General features: G+C 42.4%; 1 long non-coding RNA gene across 1 annotated transcript in view; it reads right to left on the bottom strand.

Moving 5' to 3' along the window:
- Window positions 1-16,536: 16,536 nt before the first annotated feature.
- LOC309339355 overlaps window positions 16,537-22,688 on the bottom strand; it is a 38,644-nt gene continuing 32,492 nt past the window's right edge. Inside the window, exon 3 of the long non-coding RNA XR_014155225.1 lies at window positions 16,537-16,655. This is a non-coding gene — a long non-coding RNA (uncharacterized lncRNA). The remainder of the gene's footprint in view (window positions 16,656-22,688) is intronic.

Below are 22,688 nucleotides of genomic sequence, written 5' to 3' on the forward strand. Positions count from 1 at the left end.
CGGTATAACAGGCCTGCGACTTGGCCAGGCCTGCAATATTGCATGTCTGCTGATCGTCCCACCATAAAGGAAAGGAACAAAGGCAAGCAGATAGGCTGGGTGGTCTATGGCGGTATATGGAGTTATTGTGGTGGCTGGGATTGGTTATGACTTTTGAACAATGATAATGGATTAGTGCAGGTAATTAATTGAAATAGAATTGATTTTGGATCTGCATAGGGAATTAACTAAGTATAAATTAATTAAAAAGAACTGCTTATCTGGAGTGATTTAGTGGTCTGATAAAATTTAGAGAAAAATCATTGGGGGGAATTATTTGGATGGGAAATTAATTGGCCTTCCATTTTTAAATAAATTCTAGTCAGTATTTTTAAATCTTCAAGTATAGATAGAAATTGGCATATGCAAATGTGTGCCAACTTTCATCCTTTTTTTTTTTTTTTTGGTGGAGGGTAGTTTCTTTTTTGGCAATGAATACATGTCACCCTACATAAAGGACAAGTTGGATCATTAGAGTGTCACACAATTTGTATGGAGCTGACTGAAATGAAATTTACTCTGGTGAAAATGGAAATGTTGCTGCCTCTTTGAGAGTTTCTTTTCCAATGTTTTGGAACCTATTGATTTCCTTCTCTTTTTTTTGCCCTGGAAACGCCAATTCTTGATATCCTGTGCTCAGTAATACCATGTTATTACCTGGGGAAATGTGGAATTGAGGTTTAAGCACATACCTTTGGCTTGGCTCACATGTGAGTTCACATACCACATTCATCCCAAAGGTAAGGGTTGTTTTCCTTAACTATTCCTGTTAGTCCCTTCATAGGTTTCTATAATGATTTCCCCAGGCGATTAAAAACCACAAGGATGAATATAAACAACAACTGCCATTTTTGGTTCCACTTTTCACTTTGTTTGCCTTTGTTACTGGAGTTAAAATGAAATGCAATTCACCACTACTCACTTCAGTCATGGCATGTAGTTCTTTCTCACTTCCCTCTTCAGAGTTCATTTGTCAGTTACCCCAACAGCTTTTACTTCAATAAAATTTTCCCCTGGCTTCTCCTGGGGCCCAGCTTTTAGTTTTCCAGGAGCACCATAATCCTTACAGCCATTGTGAAGACTTAGGCACCAATTGCTCCTCACTTCAAGAGACAAGGACTATGACCATAAGCGATGGTGGCACAGCCACAGTCTATGGAAACTATTCTATTGTTGCACGCAATCCCAATCTCTAAGTGGTGCGAGATTCCAGGAATTCCAGGCAGTTACCCATTGTTTGGTTTCCTTGAATGAGGGACAGCAGAGACTGTGGTATCTTTATGATATATGGTTTATTTACACATATATACAATCTGAGCCTACGATGCAGGGGCTCACATCATTAACACTCCAAGAAGATCTTGCTTCTCCCACAGCCTTGGATTCAGGCAGAAATCAAGCATGGCTTTGTCTCTCTGGCATCTGCCTGCTTCTAGCTCACACATTCCCTGATTAAATCTGATTTCCCACTGGTACACTTGGAGTCCCCTTCATCTTCTTTTGTCTTTCTGCCCCTGGACCAGTCCACTCCACCCCCTGCCCCAAATTGCAAAACAAAGTTATGCCACAAGTCTTTATCGAGGGGCACCTTCTTCTAGATAAGTTAACCCAATCCACCCAAAATGGTGGCCCTCTCTGCTTACTCTCAAACAATTTCATGGGCCCAAACAAAGGCAAGTAACCTTTCCAGTGGTTTTTGTCCCCAAAGCTCATGGGACTGTGGGTGACCCTGGCTGCTGGGGACTACTTAAGGGCAGCACCCTGTACAATGATTGGTCCCCACCCTGCAAAGCCATCTTGGAGCACCCAAGTGGTAAAGTCATTGGAGGGTTTTATCTCACTCAATTCAGCAGGTGCTGCTGGTCCATGCACACAGGTCTCCAACTTTTCCTGCATGTTTTCTTCCACTGTCATTTCCTCAGGTGCTGGCTCGTCCTCCTGCACATTCACACACACCTCCAATTCCTCCTGCTCATGCATGGACAGCTCTTGCCTTCTAATCTTGCACCACTGGCACACATAGAGTGAAGAGATCTATAAGGAACGGCTCTTCACCTCCATCTCTGAGTTCACTCTCCTCTGAGGTACTTTCTTGCTGCATCCTCTCTTCTACAACAGGCTCCCAGGGAGTGCAGAAATACAAAAATGACTATTTTGGAAAACAACAGTAATTCCTTTCTGGCATTAGTGTGCAACACACACAAGCAGCAAAAGCATACCAATTTGTTCTTGGACAACTGAGGGGAAAATTATTTTCCTTATACCATGCAACAGGAACAAGTATTTGTTTGTTTTTAAATCAATTTATTTCTTATGAAATAAAATGGCGCATCTTCCAATTGTTCAGAAACCATATAAGACCACCTCTTGAAAAGCCAGAAAAAATAAGCAGGTAATAAACCAGGTAGAAGGATCTCTTAAAGGGGTGGAAGAACAGGGAAACTTTTATCCTAAGTTGTGGAACTTACTCTGCATTGAGGTATGTGTGGAATCTTCATTAAATGCCTTTCTGCAAATGCTGAAGATACATCCTTTTACCCTGGCTTTTGACACTTGAGCTGTATTTTTAGGGTCACTTTATTTCTGTGCTTATTAGTTGTTTTTACCTGTTTTTACTATTGTGTTGTAACCTGTCCTGGGACTTTAGGGTGTAGGCTGGGTAATAAATAAATCAAGTGGTGACAGGACTGCAAAAAATGAAACTGAGAGCCCATGTGGTCTCTGGACCACAGATTGTCCACCTGTAACCAGCCCAATACTAGCAATATCTCAGCAGGGGAACTCCTATTCCTTGAAATCCTTTGTTGAGACTGAAGCTGGGTTTTTTTTCCTTCCACATAAAAGGCATGTGTGTTACTATCTATGTCTGGTCCCTTCTAAATTTTAAGGAAACATTTCTGTTTTGACAGGAACTTAGGGGTTAAGTCTGATATCTGATGCTGTGTATAGGGTGATTAGGGGACTAATGACAGGCCTTGTGGTTTTAATATTAGACTTGTTGCCTAGTTGCTTCTGCCTCATTTGTTTGATGATAGATTTTATTGCTGCTGGTTTGTTTTTAATGACTGTGCATCACTTTCTTTGCCTGCTTATGGAAGAGCAGTATATTAGGGTAGTTGAGCTTTGTTTTAGGCAGACCCCAAAATTGTTGAACCTTTTTTAAAGGAAACCACCAAAATTGTTGACACCCCCCCCAAAAAAAGAGTACAGGAAAATCGAAAGTCAGGCATCCCCAAACTCGGCCCTCCAGATAGCTTTGGGACTACAGTTCCCATCATCCCTGACCACTGGTCCTGTTAGCTAGGGATGATGGGAGTTGTAGTCCCCAAACATCTGGAGGGCCGAGTTTGGGGATGCCTGTCTTAAGTATATGTATATTAAAAATATAGGTGCTGACCCGTAGCCTCCTCTCACAACAAAACAGAGCTGGGCCTCAAAGCCACAGGAGCTGCTAAGGAAGGGAAATGGGGTCACTTTGCATGCACAAGGTCCCAGGTTCAATCCCAGACATGCACAAGTAGGACTGGGAAAGATTTCCTGCCTAAAACCCTGAAGAGCTGCTGCCGGTTGATGTTGACAATAGTGGTCCCCACTCTGCCTGGTGCCTGCTCAAATAAATGCTGCAGTGAGGCAGCAGTGAGGCCAGAGTATGTCAAGTCACCAGAGCACTGCATGGCGCATGTATGGTTCCTGCTGGAATGCATAACCTGGCCTGACTGCCTCTCTGACTGCTTGTTCCAGCAGAGACCCTTCCAAGCTGTCCTGCTGTGAGGAGAAGGCAGGAGGAACAGTCTAAGCCTGAAGAAGGAAGCACCACTGCCTCTGAGTCACCAGCTCAGGAGAATACAAATAGCTAGTAGGCTCAAGACAACCACTCATGGTTGGTATCTCAGGTGTAGCACTAGCATGAGGTTCACTGCCAACCTTCAGATCAGATGGCCCTGCTGTTCTCACTTCCTGTTTACCTGCAGGAGTTGCAGGAGCAAGGAAAAAGAGGAGGAGCTTCCATTAGGCTTTTCTTATGAACAGAGATGAAAATTGGGCTCAGAAGAAGAAGGTGAATGGGCACAGTTACTAGGGTGGCCAGAAGCCCTATCTTAGACTGGGTAGTCCTCTTTTGAGGGACCAGCCCCATGTCTTTACTTGTCCTCTACAAATCTGTTATTCTGGGTGCTGTGTGGTTTTGATTTTTTCCCTTAAACCCCTTGTTTGGTTCTGCTAAGCTGCTGGGCCATGGCAGTGTGGCCAGCTTTGTTCCTGGTGGCAGCAGCTGTGTTCACCGTCAGAGCTGGAGGGGGGAAGAAGAGAAATGGGTGTAGGAAAAGTGAGCAAGTGGGTACTTCTTGGCACACATAGCAAGCTTCGAAAGAGCAAGAGAATAGGGCATCGTCTCGGAGTGAGATGTGGCTGCTTTAGCCAACATTTATTCTCTCTGGCGCACACAGCACAGCAGCAGCCCCTTCCCTTGCCAGGCTTTCTTGCTTCTGTGCTACAAGATCCAAATCGGCACAAAGAAAGGCACCAGTTGGTGTGACTGCTGAAAGTGAGCCCTAATTAGTCTGCCAGTGGCATGGGGGAATCTTAAGAGCAAAGGATGGCTCCTTGACTGAATACACCCTCACTTGGTTGCTTCTGCTGCCGCCCTGTTTGTATTTCTCACTGCAAAGCCACAGACGGCAGCTGTGGCACATGACACTGAGGGTCATCATTACTCAGGATGGCTGGATTTGTCCATTACACCTCCTGTCAGTTTTTCCCTTTTTCCAATCTCAAGTTCAGTTTTCACTTCACATTTGCACATCAGTTTTTAAAAGAAGTCTTCATGAAAATTCATAGGCATGCAGGTCATGTAGTCACAGCCTTCCCCACAACTGCGAGTTGTATTGTGCAATTTTATTTACTATAGTTTCATACTGTATTGTGCTATTTTAATTATAGTAATTATTCCTAACTTTGCATCTATAAATATAAATTAACAAGCAAGTTTTATGCAAATTGACATCCTCTTGGGTTCTCTCTTTTTGCGAGGCATATCCTATCAGTTTGTTTTTGGCAACATATAAATGGCTACCCTACCAGCAACAGGAGTGAAGAGAAAGGGGTCTCACTAGAGCCTGGCCTCAGTGCTTTAGGTAACATTGTTGTTATTTAGTCGTGTCTGACTCTTCATGACCCCATGGACCAGAGCACGCCAGGCACTCCTGTCTTCCACTGCCTCCTGCAGTTTCGTCAAACTCATGTTGGTAGCTTCGAGAACATTGTCCAACCATCTCATCCTCTGTTGTCCTCTTCTCCTTGTGCCCTCCATCTTTCCCAACATCAGGGTCTTTTCCAGGGAGTCTTCTCTTCTCATGAGGTGGCCAGTATTGGAGCCTCAGCTTCATGATCTGTCCTTCCAGTGAGCACTCAGGGCTGGTTTCCTTAAGAATGGATAGGTTTGATCTTCTTGCAGTCCATGGGACTCTCAAGAGTCTCCTCCAGCACCAAACCCTAGTTTGCCCCTAAATGTTCACTCAGTAGAGATCGACACCAAAGCCCAGTATCTTGCCAAGGCTCTTCATGCAATCAGGTGTGTTGTGTACAAATGGCATATTAGAGAAGGAAGGGCTTGGCAGTGTATTCCTACTTCTGCTCACATTTTTCTTTACCTGTCAGGAGACTGAATGCCTGAATAAAGCTGTTAGGGGGTTGATAAAGTCCTCACTGGGTCCACCAATCCTCACAACTCCCCTGTGGACAGGTGGAGGTTGAGTCGTTCTATGGGATAACCCCTGTATCATGTATGGACAGCAGGGATTAAGTGTGTCCTAATGCAGCTAGTCCCCCAGAATAAGTCAAGCACAGACATGCCATTAGGCTACATAGAAACAGTAACAATAATGCATTCTGAATGGTTAGCTGCTGCAAGAACCAGAGCATCTGCTTGGGGCCTGATTATCCCCCACGCAGGGCAAACCTTATACAAACACTTCTGCGGATCTAATTGTAAAGTAAATTTTGAAATACTTTTTCATGGAACTCTCCACCCCCGTTCTGTCCACACCAAACCATAGGGGGAAAGCAAAATGGTGAAGAAATCACTTTTGTGTGTGCAATGTTTATTGAACTAAGAGAGGCAAGTTGTCCAGTGTGATGAGAAACAAATGTAAAAATCCCTGGCTTCGCAATTCTTTTGCAGCACACAGAGGGTTTAACTAGCAAGCAGCGCTTTCTATTTCCAAAGAAGCGAAACTTTGGTGGGTGGCTAGCACTTCCTAGAACAAAGGCCTGCAAATAATTAAAAAGAGGAAATGCAAGGGAGAGAAGGACTCTAAGAGTTGCCTACAGAGGCAGCTTTGGGGTTGAAGAGTTGCTTGTTTGTTGTTTGTATCTTTGCTTAGTGATTTGCGCTTCCTTAATTGTCTGAAGGAGCTGAAAATAAGGAAAACAAAACATGAAAGGCATTTTGGAGTGATCCTGGCATGCCCTCCAACAGTTCTCTGATGAAAATAGGGACGTCTTATTCCATAATAATAAAAATAATTTTATTATTTATACCCCGCTCATCTGACTGGGCTGCCCCAGCCACTCTGGGGAGCATCTAACATATATAAAAACATCCTAAAACATTAAACATAAAAAAACTTCTGTATTAAAACATTAAACATAAAAAACTGCAGGGCTGCCTTCAGATGTCTTCTTAAGGTTGTACAGTTACTTGTCTCTTTGGCTCAGGGGTTGCATAACTCCCTATCCTCCAACATTTCTCTGATGAAAATAGGAACATCCTACCACATGCTCCAATGCAGAACATTCCTGGACCAAAGCAGAAACTGGTGTGGCTTTTGTAAATCTGGGACATCCCTGGAAAATAGGGACACTTGATAGTTCTGTCCTGGATTGATATAATTTTGAGAAACATCATGCAAATAACCAATGCAATGTTAGTCATGCTCAGATGTTGAAATTAATGGCTGTAGGGTTGCCATATGTTTGGAATTTCCCAGACATATATGGAAAATCCGGATGTAGGACAAGCCATATTGATAGTGTCATTTTTGCTAAATTTTATATAAAAATAGCTCTAATCAGCTCTAAAGCAACAAATTTGTCTGGTGGTTTTGCAGAAAACGTTCAACTTTGGTCAAAAAGTGGGGGGGGGAACCATCTCAACAACTTTTGTGTCTAGATTTTCACTTTTTGAAATATGGCAACCCTATACTAAATTAGGTCCATAAGTTTCAATGAGTCTATTCTAAGTAGCACTAAGTTGTATGTAGCCCAAAGAGTGAGATCCCAATTTCCTCATCTCATGGCAACTCTAAAATATGTTCCTCGCAAAGCTGGTATTTTCACTGGAGAAAGGGTGACTTCAATTTCGTCATCACTTTCCTTCTTCTTTTTAATTGGGAAAATATTATTATTTCATTGTTTGAAAAAATGCAAGGAAACCAGTACAGTGGTACCTCGGGTTACATATGCTTCAGGTTACATACGCTTCAGGTTACAGACTCCGCTAACCCAGAAATAGTGCTTCAGGTTAAGAACTTTGAACCTGGCTTGATAATAATATACGAGTCTGGTAACATATACAGTGGTACCTCAGGTTACATACGCTTCAGGTTACATACGCTTCAGGTTACAGACTCTGCTAACCCAGAAATAGAACCTCAGGTACTTCAGGATGAGAACAGAAATCGTGCTCCCGCGGCGCGGTGGCAGCAGGAGGCCCCATTAGCTAAAGTGGTGCTTCATGTTAAGAACAGTTTCAGGTTAAGAATGGACTTCCGGAACAAATTAAGTACTTAACCTGAGGTACCACTGTAATTACAGTCACTCCATGCTGCAGGAACGGCAACTAACACTTGGGCAATTAAAAGGGGTTATTAAAGGTGCTGGTGGTGAGAGGGGATTCATTCATTACTTGTCCCCCAGCTGTGATCAACAGGTAGTAATAAAATAGGCAAGGCATGCAAACAGGAAACTCTTAATTAACATAGGAGAAGAACTTTGATGAACTGAACCTACTTGTTAGAAACACAATAAAAGTATATTGGCTTTGGAGAAGGCATCCCTTTCTTATATTACACTATATTAAATATGTTGTGTGAAATCTGTTTTAATACGACTTCCTGCTATTATGGAAAAGCAATGCATCAGCAGCGCAAAGGCTCTGGTGTGGAAGCAATGACTGTGTTTATGCAAAGAGTGCCTACGATGTTACCACTGTGCTTCTGGATCCAATCATGAAGAAATCAGAAACTGTACCACATATGCAATGCATCAATTAATCCCAACATCCGCTTATCAGCCATTCTTCTGTCTGAATAAATATCATCTTATCTTTGAGCAAAAATAATGGTGGCTTGAGTATGCTCAAGTGTTAGCAGATACAGATCCATCTGTTTTAATGACTTATATCTGCTCATGCAGCAAATAGGCTTGAATTTCCTATCCCGATTCAAATCCAAGTTTAATCATAATGATGTAATAATTGCTATGTGATCACTGCAATCACACTTTCCATTCTAAAACACTCCACCCTTTCCGCTTAAACTGCAGGTTTCAATGCAAAAAAGTGCAAACAAAAACACCTCCTTTCTTTTTCTTTTCTCTTTTCCGCTTTTCCGCTATTCAGCGCTCAGCGTAGAATCACATCATGCTTTTAGAATCAATTGTTGCTTGACTGTGTTTTCAGTGTGGGAAAGGAACATTTTCAAAGTTATCTTTTATTTAGAACAAATGACATCTTAGAAATGCTTTTAGAGTCCCGAAAATAAAAACAAAGCACTTTTTTCAAGCGACATTTAACTGTGGCTGCAGTTATTTTTCAAATCCAATTTCATTTGTCTACACATTTCAGTGCGGATGACATGCCGCTCACATCAACACGAACATATCCTGCTATGAAATCTTCTTTATTTATTGTGGTGTAACACTTATCCAAGTAATACAATGATTTCCATTCATAGGGGAGATGTGTGCAGATCACTCCCATCATAAAATTGAGAATGTGGGAAGAATTTATGCCTATCTTCCACTTCCAAGCCAGACATGGATATTGCAAGCCACTCCCAGTTTTGGCATTCCTGTCTATGGTGGCCCCAGCCAACGTTATCTTTAATCACATGGGAGCTTTTTCTGGGATGAGTCCAGAGAACACCACTCAGTAATGGCAGAAGTTTGAAATAACATGGAACAAACTCAGAGGAAAGCTTCTTTCTCTGCTATTACAATGTGCCTCAAATCACACTTCTCTCCCACACTTCCAGGGGAAGGGATTTTCTGCTCAAGTCTTCAGGCTATATTCAGCCCACCCTTTAGGAAAGCAGTATCGGCATGCCTATTAAAGGCAGATGTGCCTTCCTTTAGTGGATTACTGTAGCAACCCACCCTCCCATCTATATTTTAAGCAGCATAAGATTAGCCAGTGGCCCTAGGGTTCCACTAGCAATAGTTGGGCTCGTATTCCTATCAGAATGGATGGGCTTAGATGTCAGGTTTGTTGTTGTTTAGTCGTTTAGTCGTGTCCGACTCTTCGTGACCCCATGGACCAGAGCACGCCAGGCACTCCTGTTTTCCACTGCCTCCCACAGTTTGGTCAAACTCATGTTGGTAGCTTCGAGAACACTATCCAACCATCTCTTCCTCTGTCGTCCCCTTCTCCTTGTGATCTCAACCTCTCCCAGCATCAGGGTCTTTTCCAGGGAGTCTTCTCTTCTCTTGAGGTGGCCAAAGTATTGAAGCTTCAGCTTCAGGATCTGTCCTTCCAGTGAGCACTCAGGGCTGATTTCCTTCAGAATGGATAGGTTTGATCTTCTTGCAGTCCATGGGACTCTCAAGAGTCTCCTCCAGCACCATAATTCAAAAGCATCAATTCTTCGGCGATCAGCCTTCTTTATGGTCCAGCTCTCAAGTTTAATTGGTCAAGGCTGGAGGGAAGGAGGGACATGAAAGGCAGTGGCTGTCCTTCCGGGGTTCCCTACCCTTGCATTAGAACAACCAGAGCTGTTTCAGTCCCAAATATAGGCTGGGAACCAGCATGGAATGTAGGAGTAGCCAACGAGAACCATGTACACCACCTTGAACTCAGTGGAAGATAAAGGTGGTATATAAATAAAATGAAATAAATAAATAAATAAACAACCTGCCCTCAAAATGTTCTGAACTACAGTTCCCATCATCCCCAGACTGCAGGACCAAGAAGAAGGGAGTTATAGTCCATAACAACTGGAGGACACCATGTTGTTCACCCCTGGACTAGATAATCGATACCATACAAAAGTGATAGCACAGACTGAACTACCAAATACCAAATTCAGAGTGAAAAGCAGCCCATGTCTTCAGCGGTACAAAACAGCAAACAGGGTTCTCAGGCAGCAATTCCTCCCATGCACATGCCATGGCCATCATCATTAAAAGCCTGGCTAATAGCTTCATTTCCTCACCCTTACTATGACAGTGCTACTGAAGAGGCCAGAGGCCATCTTGGCTGTGAGTCTTAGAAGACCTGCTCCCTGCCTTGCAGGTCTTTCCCACCTGGCCTGGGAGGGCAGGTCCCTGGCATGCTCCAGCTAGAAAAGCTAAGGCTGCTGAGCAAACTCTTGGGCAGAGCTCCTGTTTAGATGGGGTTGTTTGTCAGGGAGCATTGTTGCTGTTATTGATTTTACATTTTTTGTATCTTTATTTTAGATGCCATTATGATATATGTGGAAATTGTTTCAATTCAGTTGTACACTTTTGGATGTTTTATTTATTGTTCATGACTGCTTTGGTTGTGTATGTAATTTTTGTATTTCTTTGATGTTGTAAGCTGCCTTGAGCACAAGTTTAACTATAGTAAGGCAGCATACAATAAAATTATGTCTGCCTGTCTGTCTGTCTGGACTCACTGGTCCCTGGATATAGTCTGAAGGCATATGAGGGCACTGCCTTGCTTAAGCTGAAGCAGCTCTGGGCTTGGGAATCACATGTACATTGCTTGGGATCCATGATGGAAGAAAGGTGGAGAAAATAAATAAGAAAATAAATAAATAAATCTGAGATTTATTTATCTCATATGATTTCCCTATGTTACATAACGGAGGCAGTAAAACCTTGTGAATCAGGCTCTTTCTGATTTGGAGTTAAAATGATTCTGTTGCCATTGTTCATTGGCATTCAAGCAAATGCCACAACATGATATTCAAATCTCCATCTGTTTATTTCACTCAGCACTAATTGCCTTGCTGACAGCCGCAACACTACCTCTGCAAAGAGCAGTGTGCATTGTTGTGGACACCTTGCATACTCAGCACTGCTGCCTGTTCTGGGTACTCTAACCTTCCCGGCAGAACAACAAATCTTTTGATTTTCTTTTTTTCCTTTTGAACCAGCTTTGCTTGAATATAAAAAACAATTCACTCAACACTTTCCTACATGATTAAAAGAACACAATTTAGTCCTTTCAACAGAATGTGGTGTGTGGAGTCCCCCGAATGCTTCAAAGTCCCTTGACGCATGACTCACCACATCCTGATTCAGCCCAAGATACACGTCAAACCATTCACAATATCATTTAAAAGCACACCAGCATAATAAAGAAGGCAGTTTGTGTTTGTTTCACTGCATGGCTCTTTGAACTGGCACCAACGTTGCCCCTTCAACGTTGGTGTTATGTACTGAAGTTCTCACCCTGGGCCAGCAGGGGGATACTGTAGATAGTTTTCACTCAGGTCCACATATGCAAATAAGGGATCGAAAGTGACGTTCAGTGATTGGATAGTTACAGAAAATGGTTACTGTTGCGTTCTAGTGGAGCCCTTCAGTTCAGTTCTGTTCTGGCCTGTGAATAAACAAGAGCTGTTTGAAGAATCGCTGTGTCGTCTGATATGTTCACCCACAACCTAACAGTTGGTGCCCCAACTGCACCCATTTGGAGGAAGATCAGAACTTGTCGTGGTGACACAAGTCTTGAGTGCATTAAGATGGGCTAATGGAATGCACTCTACATGGCTCTGCCTTTGAAGAGTCTCCAGAAAATCCACTTGGTTCAGAACCCAGCAATGGTGCTCTCAGGAACATGGATACATAGCATATTATGCCAGGTTTAGAACAGCTGCATTGTTTACCAATATGTTTCCAGGCCCAATACAAGGTACTGTTTATAAAGTCCTAAAAGGCTTGACTTCTGGGTTCCTAAAGAGCTGTGTCCTCTCATACCATCCTGCCCACAACCTAATATCTGGTGGAGAGATGCATCTCTACTTCCTAACACAGGCTATGGCAATCCTGGTCAGGAGGCATGAGGGGTTCATTGGCTGCACCATAGGTGTGGAATTCTCTTCCATGCCTCATTTCCTTTGTGATTACTACCACCTGGTTCTGATGGGTTTGCTTAGCTTAATGTGGCTGGTCTTTCATACTTTCTACATTCTCTGTTAGCTTATACAGTGGTACCTCGGGTTACATACGCTTCGGGTTACATATGCTTCAGGTTACAGACTCCGCTAACCCAGAAATAGTGCTTCAGGTTAAGAACTTTGCTTCAGGATGAGAACAGAAATTGTGCTCCAGCAGCGCAACAGCAGCAGGAGGCCCCATTAGCTAAAGTGGTGCTTCAGGTTAAGAACAGTTTCAGGTTAAGAACGGACCTCTGGAACGAATTAAGTACTTAACCTGAGGTACCACTGTATAGAGAATCTGGTTTTCAACATGTGGCACTGTCTCTTTTATAGCTTTCCTGATTTTATGTTGCTCTTTGTATTTTTAATTGTGTGGTTTTTTTCTAGGAATGGAACTGTTAGCCATCTTTGTATCTCTATCTCTCCATACTAAAATGTGGTGTGTACTGTATCTTAAATGACCGGATTGTATCTGAGCATTTCTGGCGAAAGCACTTTGCCTTTGGCTCTTGGCCCTCTTGTGTGTATTTATGAGTCTGCACCCTGATGACTTGTGTGTGCCCCACAGGTACCCCATAACAGGCAGTATACTGCCACTGGGAAAGGCAGAGAAAGCACACAGCACCATAACTTCACAATTCAACAGTGCTTTTTTTCTAAAATAAATATGTTTAGGGGTACTATCATCCTCAGTGTTGTTTTCATGGGATTGTTCCATTCTGCGTTTTAATTACGGGTGTTTTTAGTTAAATGTTTGTGTAACTGGTTTCTACACCTTGTAAACCTATTTTGGCAATAAGTAGTATATAAAGTCAACTAAAGACATCTTACCATGCCCTGCCCCACAACCTCTCTCACTGCCAAGGAAAAGCAATAAATGAATAGAAAGAGAGCCTACCCAAGTGATGCTGACACAAAACCCCCACACATACACTTTGTAAAAGAATTTTATCACCCCCACCCCTTGCCCCTCCCTTCCCTTCCAACCTTATACTGTATACAATATAAATATCTCACACTAAACATAACAGATCAGTAGAAATGATTCTATGACCTGAAAAAGAGATAACACATGTACTTTTGTAATCCCCCCAAAATCCTTAATAATTATTATTTTTAAAAGAATCTCCCATGTGATTATTTGTCAAAAAAGGAAAGGAAGGAAGAAGTTTGTTCCATTTTCCAAGAACAGCTATCAGAGCTGTACCCCACTCCCCATATTAGTCCTGAATGATATTACATTTTATATCCCGACCTTCTTCTACAAAGGATTTCAAGACACTATACCCACAGGGCTATACCTAGGAATTTCCCCTTCCAAGCACCGACAAACTACAGACCAGTACAGCTTGAGCACAGTTGTGGCATCAAGTTCTTCTAGACAATGCATGCACGAACACTTCTGCTGGTAAGATTGAGATCAAGGGAAGAAAATCACTCCAATTGGTCAAAAGGGCAGTGACTATACAAGACAGGACTGTACACCTGTACAATTCCTCCTACCAATAGTGCCTTGAATGTATTTCAGCAGAACCTGATGCTACACTGGTAGTGGTTCACACGGCAGTAGCTTCAAATGTAAATGAATGACAGCCTGAGACTATGGATGCCCCATTTCCTGCTTTGTATCTCATAAACCTGCCTGGGTGATTTAGTGAAGCTTTGCTGGTATAAATGGTTATTAATAACCCATGCACAACAGTGACAGCTGGTTGTAGTTGCCAAACCAGACAAAAGCAAGCAAGATTTGTGGTCAGCATTCCTCAAACATTTAATGAGAGACAGCTTCCATCCCATGGAGTTTGGCTGCAAGCTGACTCACCCAAAGCTGACTCTCGAGTTTCATCTCTTTCCAAGGGACTCCAATCCCAGTCCCTTAATTTATGATGGGCTTCAGTCTAAGAGCAAAAGTGGTGGCAATATGTAAAAGGAGACAGGAAAGGGGGGTATTTTTACTCTCCATACTCCATGGTTGTTGTTTTTTTAAAAAAGGAATTTCCTGTTGCTCCATGTGGGTCCATTAACATTTCAGTTAGGAAGCAATGGAATGGCTTATTTGAAAAAGATGTATTTATTTTCCTTCACCACCTGGGGATTTCCAATGTGGAAATGCAGTGCAATTCATGACAGCTGTCATTCCGTTTCACTTCCACTTTTCCTTTTGCTCATTTTGCTTATATGAGCTACAAATAAAAGGTTTTAAAAAGAAAACAACTAGTTGCCTGTAAATGTCTGGTGTGTGTGTGTGTGTGTGAGTGGAGGAAATTCCAGACTTGCTTGGACATAGTTTCTCACAGAAATTTCCTTGAAATGCAAAATTTCCTAATACTGAGGCCCATCAGCAAGACGCAGTTCCAGAGCCAACCCTACAAGAAGGAAGAGCAACCACAACACTGTGACACTTTAAAAGCTTAAGGTTGTTGGCTGTGACATTTCAGAGATTGTCACAAATGGTTACTAAGGATCTATTTTACTCTAAAAGTGTCATGTCTGAATATTGTGAATGAAACATCCGAATGGAGAGGTGGGGCATCTATTTTGAAATTGATTGTACATTTTTTATAAATGTGGCTTTTGCATTTGAACCCAACATCACTCGTGTCATTGGTGTTAGCATCTCGCTTGTGATGAACAGCCTTCAATGCTTAAGGGTGGCTGATTGAAAGGTGTCAGTGAAAACACAAGAAGAGCCCTGCTGGATCAGGCCAATGGCTCATCTACTGCAGCATCCTATTCTCACAGTGGCCAACCAGATGCCTATGTGATACCCGCAAGCAGGACCGAAGCCCAAGGGAAAACCATCCAGAGCAATGTGCGCTGGAGAGATATAAGCATGGCCAAAGGGAACTGCTGAATATCAAGTTAAGCCATAGCCATAAAGTATTTTATACAAAGTCAGAGAGTTAATCCATCTAGTTCAGTATCGGCTACACTGATAGGCAGCAGTTCTTCAAACAGGAGATTTTTCCAGGTCTTCACGGTAAGGGGCGGAGCAGTAAAATTCTGGACTGTACCATTCAGATTGCAGGTGAATTCTCTCCATGCAAAAAGCTCCTTTCATATGGTTAGCTAGCTATATATGTGGGGTGGGGGGTGGGGGGGTTAGCTATATGGTTAACTATCACATCATAGAAAAAGGCTTAGCCTTCTCCATAATATGTTTGTGTAACTGCATGAAATGTGCATTTTAGGTAGATAAGTCTTACAAAATAAGAGGCCCTTAGCCTCATAGTCTAATGTGGCACAGTCAAGAATTCAGTTGCTTCAGTCCAACCTATTTTGTATAAAATATAGATCAACTCTGAGTGTTATGGTCCCCACAGGGTGGGCTCTGCAGCTGATTGCAACCCCCACCCCCACCTTTCCTCTTGCCTGAACTCCATTCATATCCATATAGATCATTTCAAAGTATGGCCATTTCAAGTCCTATAAAAACTCAGTGTGAATGCGAATGCACCGTTTGACAGAAAATTGAGTGGTCATCAGAACTTTCCCGTAATGTCTTAAATATTCATAGAGCATGAGGAAGTGCTGTGCAGTCATAAACTCCTTTTGATGTTTACATAAGAGATTGTGAAAGAACTATATATCTCACAGTCACATAGCAAATACCACAGTGCCCAAAGGGCTTCAGGCAAGCTGCTTTTCCTTGAATCTAAAGAAAAGTCTGCTAGGACCCAAGAGAAGCAAAAACCCTCACAAATGCTTGCACAGGAAGTTCATGCTAACTTGTACAGAGAGACCCCCAGCAAACTCTTCACAAAGGAGCATGAAAACATCCCCACAGACTAAATAGCAGTGCAACTCTATACATGACTACTCAGAGGGACGTCCCACTGAGTTCAATGGTGCATGCTTCCGGGTAAGTGTGTTTCTGGGATGTGCATATAGGATGTCAATCTTAGTCAAAGGCTCTGCCTTTCCATATACATAGCCTGAGATTTCTATTATGAATGAACAATGAAGACAGATAACAGCATTAAAACAGTCACAGTAGATTTTTTCAGCCTCTTCTGCCTTCATGAGTTAGGAAGGCTATTTCATGGTACACATATGTTCATTTATGTAAATGTTTGTTCATCACCTTAACAATATGTGGGTGTGTGTCGCACGCGCGCGCGCGCACACACACACACACACACACACACATAACTGTTCCAGGCATTGTAGAAGAGGAGTTGGTAATGTCACAGACACTAGCTAGTCTGCACCTGCCACACAGCTGGATTTGCTTCATTCAAACTGTATCTAAATCTGTGGGAGACAGACAGACAGAGAGAGAGAGAGAGAGAGAGAATGGATAATGTAGTGAGAGATGTTAGGTAAATGAGGAAAGAAGAGTATTTGCATACAATCACTTTAACTCCCAATTTGCTGCAGCTCCCTCCTGTGGTTGGCCTGCTTTGGGTGTCCTGCATGGCAAGAACCCAGGAGGCAGTGGCTATCTGCCTTGCTGGCCTGGCCTCAGAAGATTCCCTGGGCGTTCCCCAACTATAAAAGGTGGTCCTGGCAGCAAGGCCAGGCTTGATTGGAACACGGCTTCCCCACCCACCCTTTCTCAAGATGAGGTCTTCTGTTGAGAACATGGGTTGCTGCTGCCTGACAGAGCCAGAAACAATTTTAGCTCACACCTAATTGGCCCTTGGTGGTGAGGATTTTGCCTTCCACCCAATAAAAGCTGTCCCAATAAAAGCTGTTTGCATTGTTAGGCATATTTACCGGTAATACATATTTCTGTCACAGCTCCAGTGGGAAAAGGCACTAGGCAAGATCTGGACCTTAAGTGAGAGCCTCACATGGGGTCTTGGGGACAATGTGTTAGTCCTTGGTCTTTGCCCTGGTTTGGGTGAGGGAGCATTTGCCTCACAGCCCACATTTCCAGCTGGAACCATGATGCATGGCCTGCACCACAGTAGGGTTAGGCTGGCAACACCCAGCAATCAGGTTGAGGGTAGGATCAGACAGTAGGCTGCACAACCATTGAGCCTTGCCCCATGCTGAGCTAACCCCATGTACTTCTGAAATCAATGGCACCGTGGCCTATTTTTGTCTATATTTGGTCTGATTTACTCTCATTCTGCTCCTGGAGGCAAGCCATCCGTGCATATGGTGCACAGTAGTAAGTATTCACAACATACTATTCAAGAACTGGATATGATTTCCCATTTCCTATGGGTGCACTCAAAGAGCCCCTGAATATTATGGTCCTGTTCACTGGCTGCAAATTTGGGGGCCCATTTCTCTGACTTGCAGGAGGGTGGAATGTGCCTCTTGCCTTTAGCAATGATGGCATGTGTGGCTTCTTCTACTTTTATCTTAACTTTATTTCGCTATCAGGACCTCCGGGTACCCATTGGCTCATGCCATGTTTGTGCTGCTGTGTCCTGGATGACAGGCAGGCGATGGGAGAGGAAGAAGAGCTCTCTCTATAAACTGCTTCTACCACTGCTGAAGTTTTCAAACAAGGAAATAAATTCTGTCTTCGCTTACCTGACCTGACTATTTCTCTTTTCAGCTTCGTGGCAAGCTACAGAAGAATGATGGTGGCACGATAAGACTGGACCATGATCCTCACTTGCACATTTTTCTGTAATTCTCCCCTCACTATGGTGGCTAATGCTCATTGGGAGTGGTAGAATAGAAGGGAGAGGGGCCAACAATAGCTGGAGACAGAGTCAATGCCAAGTGGAGCCAATTTATTTTAGTTTTGCTCCCTTTGTCCTCCTTGTTGAGTCCTACCAAGGCAATGCTGAGATGGAGTAGGAATAAGCTGACAACCAGCCCCAGTGCCTGGAGTGGACATAAGTAAGGAAACAGGTGGGTGGGGACTCTGAAGACATACTGAGGTTGGTGGAACAGTGCTCCATTTGCTGTACTGGACCAGCCTCCACTATCCCCTCAGGGGTTGGATGCTGGAGGAAGAAGAAGGCCAACATTTGCTGAGTGATGCTCTGAACGCTCTGAAGAACTGGCCAAGCTGTTCCATCTTGGCTGGCTACTCAAGTGTATTATTAAAGGATACTGGGATATGTTCTCTGGCACACACTTTCAATTTGCTAAGGGAGCTGACCAAGGGAGGAGCGGATTTGCCAGTCCCCTGAGCACATTGATATTGTAGCATTAACAACATCTAGTTTGAGAAAGGAGGAGTGGAAGAAGGATAGGTCCTCTCGAATCTTGTTTCACCCAGGGGCTTTTGGTCACTGATTGTTTCATTTTATAACTGAATAAAATAAAAAGTGAAACTTCTTTCCATAGTAGAGAGAACCTGGCTTGCTTCAATCTATAACAAAAGTAAATAAAATACGTTACAAGAGGTTGGTATTAAATAAAATACGTTACAAGAGGTTGGTATGCTAATACTTTATTAACGGGCATGCCAGTTAGTTTGAGCTAAACCCCCACCCCACCCCTGTTCCTAATAAGAAGTTACAGCAGTTTCCCCCACTGGGTTAAAACAGCTAAAACCTTCAGGATTTCCCTTGTGTTTTGAAGCAATTTACTTCTTGAAAACAAATCCCTTACTTCCTCTTCTAGCAAGGGGAAAATATTTTATTGCTGCACTGCTTGGTTTTGCAATGGCATGCTGCCACACACACACACACACACACACACACACACACAAAGTTTCAATAAACACAAAACAAAGTGACCATTAGCTTTCACCAAGACAGTTTTTTCAAGATCTTTGTTCATGTTGAGACCCCCACTGATTCTTCACACTAGTTCTTATGGTGAATTTCTATTTTCAATTAAAAAACAAACCGTTTGGGGCCAAAATATTGCCTGGAGTATTTGTGGAATGCCTCAGTGGGTCATCTTTCCCCACTCTCTCCACTACTGTGTGTTTCCAGTGCCTCCTTCTCCTTTTTTCTGGTTAGGGTTTCTTTCTCCTTCTCTAGAGTAATCCTGGCCATTCTGAGTCCACACAGTGAAGTGGCGACATCAGGTTTGGCCATATGATGATGTCACTAAGGGGGACTGATGCAAATTTAAATGGAAAGCAATGTATCCAGAACTGGTCACATAGATGGTCCCAGACAACTGGATTGCCAATTTTCTTCATTTTGAATAAATGAACACATTTGTTTTCATTCACTGTAGTCTTTGAAAAAATCCCTGAAAGGTGGTTGTCTGAAAATATTCCCATTCAGCAAGCAGCAGTGATTGACCTGCCAGGCGGTCAGGTAAACACCTCTGCCCCAACATGATGTCTATAACTGTGTTTTAGTCTGTAATTCTCTGTTAAACTTTTGTTCTTATTTATTTATATTTATTTATACAATTTATACACTTACTTAGTTATATCTAAGCCGTGTACAAAAAACTCAACACAATGAAAAGAAAAACCAGTTAAAATTATAAAATTAGAATTCAGTTAAAATGCCTGCTAGAATAATAATAATAAAGCCTTCAGTAGGTGCCTGTTGTTTAATTGAAAGGGGGTCTTTTTGACTTCAGCTGGAAGAGAGTTCCATAAAATTGGGCCACATGGCTCCTGGTGGATACAAACCATACATCTGAGCTATAGGGGAACCACCGACAGTCACACTGCCCCCAGATACCTCTGTGATCAAGCAGGGGATGGATGGTATTCTGGACCCAAGTTGTTATAAAGGTAAAGGGACCCCTGACCATTAGGTCCAGTCATGGCTGACTCTGGGGTTGCGGCGCTCATCTCGCTTTATTGGCTGAGGGAGCTGGCGTACAGCTTCCGGGTCATGTGGCCAGCATGACTAAGCCACTTCTGGCGAACCAGAGCAGCGCACGGAAACGCCGTTTACCTTCCCGCCGGAGCGGTACCTATTTATCTACTTGCACTTTGAGGTGCTTTCGAACTGCTAGGTTGGCAGGAGCAGGGATCGAGCAACAGGAGCTCACCCCATCGCGGGGATTCGAACCACCGACCTTCTGATTGGCGAGTCCTAGGCTCTGTGGTTTAACCCACAAGAACCTATGCTGTTATCCACTTCAAGAATTACTTTCCAAACTGAAAAGTGGGGTCAAATATATCTTAAGGAAATTAATAACCACATCCAGGAAGGCTTAGCTTATATAAAAGATAAAAGGGAAAATTACGTATTTCAAAAAATAAAATACAGGTCTGCTGATGAAACTTAGTCCCATTTTTTGTGGCAACCCTGTGTTTTTTGTAATATTCTATATGCATGGATTTTGCTACTTTATTTTTTCCTTTAAGAACATATTGTATGTTACCGAAGCATCTAAACACCAAAGCCAAAAATGTGCAAAAATATTAGAGATTAATAGAGCTGATGTCTTAAATTTTTACCAAATTGTTTTTGCTCAAATGACATAATTTAACATTATATTTTCAAAACTGTATATTACATAAAAGTCCGAGATATACCTTTGAGAGTAGTTCAGAGCTGCCCAGCTCTAACTGAGGTGGGATTTAATACATTGTGTTTTCAGTTCAGAGCGGGGCTAGTTCTTTTACCATTCTAGTTTGTCTGCTCCTAAAAATCACCAGTGAAGAGTTTCACTAACCAAATATTTGTTTGCAGAAAAAAGCTATTTGCTGGCGTTCGCATAATTGACCACAGTAATTATAGAGAAAGCTATTTGTGTGTTATTTATAATTCTGCTGGATAGCTTGTTTTGGCAATATATAAAATCTAAGTCTTTAATCCACAAGAAACATGTTTTCCAAAGCCTATTTTGAAAATTATGGGGGGTTTTTTGGGGGGGGAGGGGAGGAACTTGCAGTTCCTCATATGTTCCATAAACTATACAGTTCTTACTTAGTACTTTGAATTTTAAAGAACTAGATAGCTGTGGGTGTTGAATGGCAGTTTATTGAGGCAGCCTATAAACAGGTAATGTGAGCTACCATCACTGCCCAATCAATGTGCCTTAGCAATGACCTGGATGGGCTATATCCAAAGGTGAGAAGGTCATTCAAAATGTCAACAAGGCCAGCTGGAAAGCTTGGATGTAGACAACATCAACTCATTAATAGACTTAAGGCTATATTCAACAGTCATATGGTAAGAATTTTGGTTACCATACCAACCTAGACCAAATTCAAACCAGTGACCTAGGGCTGAAAGACTCCATATCATATTGCCACCCCCCTGGGCCATTCAGACTTTGCAATTGTAGCTTTTAATGTTTGGTTAGGAATTCATGCAAGAGACTAAGAAAATTAAAGCTGTCTACTTCCCTGGTAGTAAGGAAGCAGACCCCCTCCCAAAAGTAGACTCATTTAGAAAGACATATGGAACTTGTCAAGTTTTTGATATTGCTTTTGGATTTTGCTATTGAAGATACCTTAAACTCCACAGATCGGAGAGAAGAATAGTATTCTCTCTGTACACCAGTCATTTTGGGAACGGATTTCATTCTTTCTTTCTGAATTAAAATGAATTACTAATATTTTAGTAGCCGTGTTGGTCCCATAAATTAAGACACATAAACCAAAAAGTGCACTCTTATTGAGTAAGTTCTATTGTGTTAAAAGATGCTTACTCCAAGGGAAGGGTGTATAGTTTCAGTAGTCCAAATATGGCAGCTAAGATTCCAAAACACATGGTCCTTTCTTCATAATGTAGTTTGCAGCAGGTTTACTCAGATGTCCCATTAACTTCAATGAGCCTCACTCACTAGTAAGTGTGTATAGGAATGCAGCCATAGTCTCTCAGTGGAATCAATATCTTATTTTAATTCCTTCCTGCTCCATGTAGATGCCATTTTATAGCATTTGACAGATGTAAAAGATAGAATATATATGTGCTAGGCTTCCTCACTATTTTTATTGTTGTTCTTGTCATTCCCAATTTTTACTTGGGACCGTTGGTCTGAATGGAATTTTATTCTGTTATTATTGTTGTTTATTGAATTTATATACCGCCCTATACCCAGAAGTCTCAGGGCAGTTCACAGCATAAAATCAAAATATAAAACCACCAAATACATAATCAAATTTAAATGTAAAAACATGAGCAAATCCTGAATTAAGCTCTGGTTGGCTGATTTATCACAATCCACTAACCCACCTTTGAGAAGTGACAGTGTCCCACCATTTCTTCTGAACGCCACCACCACCATTCCCCTCTGTTGCAGGATGTTCCTCTTTGTTGAAGCCCCCTAAGCTTGCTGGCTATCCACATGTGAGGTGGAGAACACCAGGTAGTCTCCAGTGTAGGATTTCTGCTTGTGCAATGGAATGTTCTCCCATTCTCCTTCCCCTGTGCACCCCCAAAATCATCTCTAGGGGTTCCCCCAACACTCTAGAGCAGATTTGGAGAGTGTGCAGGGTGCAGA

This window comes from Podarcis erhardii (genome assembly GCF_964252035.2).
Source record: "Podarcis erhardii genome assembly, chromosome: 3".
Lineage (NCBI taxonomy): Eukaryota > Metazoa > Chordata > Lepidosauria > Squamata > Lacertidae > Podarcis > Podarcis erhardii.